The following is a 6,268-nucleotide window of genomic DNA, read 5'->3' as shown; positions in this document are numbered from 1 at the left end:
CCTGCTCTTGGCTGGGCAGCCAGTCTCCGGGCAGCTGAAGTGGCCCTGGCGCTGTGCCTGCCTGCGGGCCCGCATGGGCGGGTGCCGGCCAGGGCTTAGGGCACAGGAGGCCTCCTCGGCTGCCACCAGACCCTGGCAAGGTCTGCCCCCCAAACTCGAAAGCTTGTGGACGGCGAGGCCATTGAAGCCTTTCTGGGCAATGCTGTTCAATGGCCCCCAACACAGAACTCTAGAAGGGAGAGATCTCACACGTCTGCGGCCACCATCCTGTCCAACTCGCTCACTCCACAGTCTACTGAGTGCCTGCCGGGTGCCGGGGCCTCCTGAGCTCCGCTGGAGGGGCAGCTGGGGCTGAAGCAGACAGCCCGACTGCTAGTGACTGCAAAAGGAGACAAGTACCAGTTGTAACAGTTGGGTTATTTATACTGAGCATATATATGAAATTTTAATTACATTGAATCTCAATAAATAGCAGGAAAATTTCACTCACTATTGTTTGGGTTAATCTTCACCTGAGGAACATTTTACCCATTGATCTTTAGAGAGTGGAAGGGATTGGGGTGTTGGCGGGGTTCAGGGGGGACATATACTGTGGGAGGTGGAGAGAGAAACATCCATGTGAGAGATATCGCTTTGTGCCCCGACCTGGGCTGGGGATCAAACCTGTGACCCAGGTATGTGCTCTTGACCGGGAATCAAACCTGTGACCCTTGGGTGCTGGGGCCAACGCTCTAACCACTGGGATACACTGGCCAGGGCTCATTTCTCATTTCTCACTGCAGCCCCCCAAAGAACGATTTAAAATAGAAACAACCTCCTCAGATGAGCAGCGAGCACCCTGCCTGCCGGGAGCCCTGCTCTGAGTGACCCCTCCCCACGTGCCTCCCACGTGTGGCTGAAGGGCAGCTCGTAGTGCCTGCATCGTCACACTCCCTCGAGACCCGGTCCGGGTGAGAGTTTCTGAGCAGTAGTGGGTCGCTGCATGACAGTGTCACCTGGGGACGTGGCCTGGCTTGGGGATGATGACAAACAAACGCTACAAACAAAGCAGGGTACATTAACCCAGCACACACGGCCTCGGAGGGTTCCAGCCACTCACCTCGCAGTCGGACGCCATGGGAACAGACTCCTGCCGGTTAGGAGCCCGTGGTGACAGGTCCTCCGCGTTCACCTACTGAATTCTGTCCAGATCCTTCCTGGCATTGCTGCCTGGTTGGAACCAGAACCATGGAGCCCGGCTCTGCCTGGATTGGGGGCCAGTGGCTGGGGGACAACGTGGGCTCTCAGGGCCTGGTTCCTTGGGACATCATTGGCCTTAAGGTGAGGGGCACCTGCCAGGGGGGCCTCCCCACCTTCCCCAGGGGCCCCAGCTCAGGGCCCAGAGTACTGCACGCCCAGCCCCTCAGAGGCAGGCCCCTCCATTGAGAGAGTTTAGCAGCACTTATTTTTATGTATGTATGAATTTTTAAATGTTTTTTTCTTAAACATATTTTATTGATTTTGTACAGAGAGGAAGGGAGAGAGATAGAGTTAGAAACATCGATGAGAGTCATCGATCAGCTGCCTCTTGCACACCCCCTACTGGGGATGTGCCCACAACCAAGGTACATGCCCTTGACCGGAATCGAACCTGGGACCTTTCAGTCCCTGACGCTCTATCCATTGAGCCAAACTGGTTTCGGCTGAATTTTTAAATGCTTTTGTTGATTTTTAGAGAGAGAGAGGAGGGGAGAGGTGAGGATCAGTGATTGGATGCTTCCTGCAAGCCCCCTACTGGGGATTGAGCCCACAGCCTGGGTATGTGCCTGAACTGGGAATCAAACCATGACCTCTTGATTCATGGGACTATGCTCAACCACTGAACCACACCGGCCAGGCTCAAAATCTTTATAACCTCTGAGAATTAACTGTGTGGCCAACTACGGCTCTGAAACCTCTCTGCTCGGCGGGCAGGAGGGATGAACCCCTCCTGATCCTCCAAGTCTTTCTAGCTCGAGGCCCTTCCGGAGTCCCAGGCTGGCCTCCACCCGAAACCACTGAGAGGCCGGTTTCGAGGCCGACAGTAAGGGCCTCTTTCAAGAGACGCACAGGACCAGAGCCAGCTGTTTCTTTCCACAGGCAGCCACACCTGGAAGAACGGACTTAATATTTCTTCTAGTTATAAAAATAGTACAAACTATTTTTAAGGATAGAAAGTGTGTGACCTTCTGGATTTGCTGCAGACCTAGCCGTGTGAAGGGCTCAGAACCGACTCCGTGCCGAGGAACAGTACCTGCTCCTGAGGTAGGGGGTCCGAGCAGGGCACTCCGAGGGTGCGATGTCTGGCTGCGCCTGGCAGCTCGGAGTTGAAGGCGGGAGCCGAAGGCTCGGAGGACGGTGGCACGAAGCCTCTGGAGTCGCTGAGCGGTGGCTGCCCACCTGGAGGGAGGCAGACAGCAGGCAGCTCCCTGCCAGCAGCTTGCCAGCTGTGCCCCAGGCCCGGGCATCTCCGGACACAGCAGGGACCTGACAGGACGAGGGGGGCACCAGGCCCTGCCCAGGAGCCGTCTCACCTTTACCTCCCCCGCCCTCTGGGGACCAGCAGCCCAGGCCTGGGCCTCCTGCCTTGAAGCGCTCAGGGCCAGAGGTGCCAGGTGCTGCTGAGATCACCTGACTGGAGGGACATTTCACAGCAGGACACCACAAACGGCCCCCCTTCCTCCTACAGGGACGTCTCCCCCGCCCCCCCCCCCCATCCTGTCTATGAAGCTCTTCCTATGCTGCAGCCTCAGGCAGGACGACCCCAGAGTTTGGTTCCCGAGCCTTGAGCAAACTGCACTCTCCCAGGAAAAGCGCCCCTGCCCCCAGCACCCAGGTTCCCCCTCTCCCCGCTGACAGAAGGGGCGAGGGGGTGCTGAACAGAGAGCTGGGGGCCGACCTCTGTGACCTCTGTGCTCAGCACAGCGATGGCAGCCCAGGACCACCTGCCTCCTGAAGCAGGCCTCTCCACAGCCGGCTGAGGCCAGTCCTTCCCCACGTGGGACACCCACGACCTCCGATACTCGGAACAAAGGTTCCCTTCTACGTTTCTCATCACGAGAAACAGCAGTGACAAGAGGTAGCCATCCCCGTGTCCGCTCGGTCCACCTTACCGAGGCCCTTACTCTTACAGCATGGGCACGCTCCGCCTTTTGGGGTCACTGGGGTTTTATAAAGCTTAGCTGTCAAAGTGACAGTGAAAATTATCTACATTTATCATTCACACTTTTATTTAACGTCAGTCCCAAAGGCAACCCGCAGTCTCTCGCTGTCACAGTGAGATGGGGACAGCGAACACCAAGGCAGGGACGCGAACGTGGTTTTCTTAAAACGGTAAGTAACAACACTGACACTAAAGCGCCATTCATGACTGCCACAGTGAAGAACTGCATTTACCAGCATTTCATGTTAGGAAGGCTCTTTGTGAAATTTATTCAAGTTGTCAAGAAATTAGATGAAAATATAAAAAAAGGAAATACATACAAATTTTTACTTTTGATTTTCACTAAAAATAAATATTCATACAATTTTATACAGTGTCACCTAACATAATCTTTAATAAACTCAGGCATACAGAAATAAAATAGGCAAAACCTTTTACACTTTTCCATTGAGAGACAGCAACTTAGGACACACACATCATGTAACAGATGCCGCGACGGGTGAAGCCAGCGCCTGTGGGCGGCTTCCCACCACCAGGGGTGTGTTCCCGCGCGTGAGCTGGGCTCTGGGTTCGGAGGGGAACAGCTGAATACAAGTGCTTTTCTCTGCGGTCCTGGCCTCCGCTCCCAGACTGCCGAGCCCATGATGGCAGGTGTGCCGCCGGGCCCTGGGTCACGCCGGGCACACAGAGGCTCCGGGCTGAGGAAGGAAGCCCCCACTGTGGACACAGGGAGATGGTCACAACGAAGGCCCACTGCTTCCGCTGGTCCACCCCACACCGGTCCCCAGGGCCAAGCCCTCCCGCATCTTTCCTGCAAACCCGAAGTCCAACTCCACTTTTAGCGCTTCCTCGGGCAGTCAGAAACACAACATGGGGCACCCGGTTCCCACGCCCTCCCTGACCCCTCACCCCTTGAGCTTCCTGAACAAACAGATCACATCTCCCTCCCAGGCAAGAGGTGACGTGACCCTTGTACACCGACAAAGCCACCTGATGGCACAGCCACCTGATACAGCGGCCTCATGGACTGCGGTGTGAACTTGAAACTTGACAATTTCTTACAAATTCAAGATGCAACCCTGGAAGTGGAGGAATGAGGGAGAAGTGGCTTCCCGGCTACCAGCCAGCTGGGACTTGGCCGGAGCCGAGCCCGGGTCCCCTGGGAGGGACACCCCCACGTGCCTGCAAAACCTGGGAAGTGCCGTGGGGCTCCTCGTGGCGTGCTGACAGAGGTTTCTGAAGGTCTGACACAATCATCTCTGCTGTGACTGCCTTGTCTTTGCACTCGTCCATCCCTCTAACCTAAGGCATTTACTCTTCTTAGTCCCAAGCCAGTGGCTCACAGGAGAACACTCCAAAATGTCAGAAGGTTCAATTGGCACAAAAGACAAAATTAAGATTCTTAACCACTATTTGTTTAAGTAAATTTAGAATGTAAAGTTACTGAAAGTTACTGGTTGTTTAAAAGTGGCTGCCTATTCCCTTTTACATACTTGCTTTAAATCAAGGCTGTGTCTCTAGCCCTCAGGGGATTCTGAATCATCCTGCCCTGCCCCATCAGTGGGGCCAGAGCTGCCTCGGCGACACCCGCCCGGCTGCCTGGCCGTGGCTGGAGAGTGGCTGGCATACTGCCAGGAAGGAGCCAGCTGCGGCCTCTGGGCCTCACTCCTGACCCTGCCTCCACCCTTGCTTCCCTTCCGTGCAGACAGAGGAGCTTGCTGACTGAGTGGTAACGCCTCCTCTTGCCCATGCCTTTCATTGCAGAGGGCAGGTTGAGAAAGGACAGTGTTTAAGCTAGAAATTGAAAATTTTCACTGAGGAAGCTCACATTTGGAAGAAAACTATGAAAACACTCCCCAGGTTTCTCTTAGTGCCTCATCCACCAGTCAGGACCCACCACTCCAGTCCCCTCCCCTCCTGCCCCTCTTGTCACACCAGGTCCGCAGGAGCCAGTGCTGGAGCGGGTCTGAGGGGAGTGGGAGGAAGTGCCTGCCCTGGGCAGCACCCTCTTCTCCTCAAGCTGGGCCTCCCGCCTCCTGCCTCCCGCCTGCAGGAGAGGGGCTCTGCGGGCTGTCAAAGGGGGGCAGGTATCAGAAGAGCGGAAGCCTGTGCCTCCCCAGCACCTGACACCCAGCAGGGGCCCCGGGCAGCCTCCCGGACAGGCCGATAGGATCCCACACCAGCAGGAACTGGAAGAACGAGAAAAGGTCAGGAGCCTGGCAGGGTGAGTGGTGGAAGAGACAGGCACCACTGGCTCCTGTGAGCACACTTTAGAGTTTTTTAAAGGAACAATACCCTCCTCTTACCCTCACCCAAGTGTCTCTTAGGCAGGCGGCCTGCCAGGGCACCAGCAGCCCCTCCTTCACTGCGGCCGGCGCAGCTGAGGGTGCTGAAGGGCAGGAAGAACCAGAACGCGCCCGGTGCCGAGTGTGAATCATGCCGTGAGCGGTGCGAGGGAAGTGCAAGGGCATCGTAACCTTCCCCTGGGAGCAGCCACTCTCCACTTGGACCAAACACGAAGGCCTGCATTTTCAAACTGCTCAATGCCTCAGAAGCCTTTGGGACGGGATTTCTAAAACTAGGTGGGAACATGAAACTGCGCATGGAGTGTTGGTTCCTCATCTCCCCATCTGGCAGCCTCCTAAGTTGCCAGTCCACGGGCACTGTCTTTGCTACCTTAGAACATGAACGTTTAGGGACAAAGGGCCACGTCTAACAGTTGGTAGAGGGGATGTCACCATCCCCACGGGCTGTAATGCATCAATGGGGAGGTGCCCCTTGAAGGCCACCCGGGCCCTCCTGTGGCAGAACGTGGCCACTGCGACCACAGTGACAGACACCACCTGCGTTAGGGAGCGTGACGGGTGAGGTGTGGGTGGCCTTCCCGGGAGGGCACACTGAGAGCGCACAGAGCCTCACGCATCAGAGCTGAACATCCAGGTCTTCACTTCGCTGAATGGCATTCACTACTCAAACCAGCAGAAGTTATCAGCATCGCTATATTTAATTACAAAAGTGTGCAAAACAGGACAAACCTAAATGACCAAAATAAGTTAATAAACCAGATAATCGTCATCTTGACATAAA

The sequence above is a fragment of the Pipistrellus hanaki genome, assembly GCF_964339955.1.
Source record: "Pipistrellus hanaki genome assembly, chromosome: 1".
Taxonomy (NCBI): domain Eukaryota; kingdom Metazoa; phylum Chordata; class Mammalia; order Chiroptera; family Vespertilionidae; genus Pipistrellus; species Pipistrellus hanaki.
Note: the sequence above shows the minus strand (reverse complement) of the source record.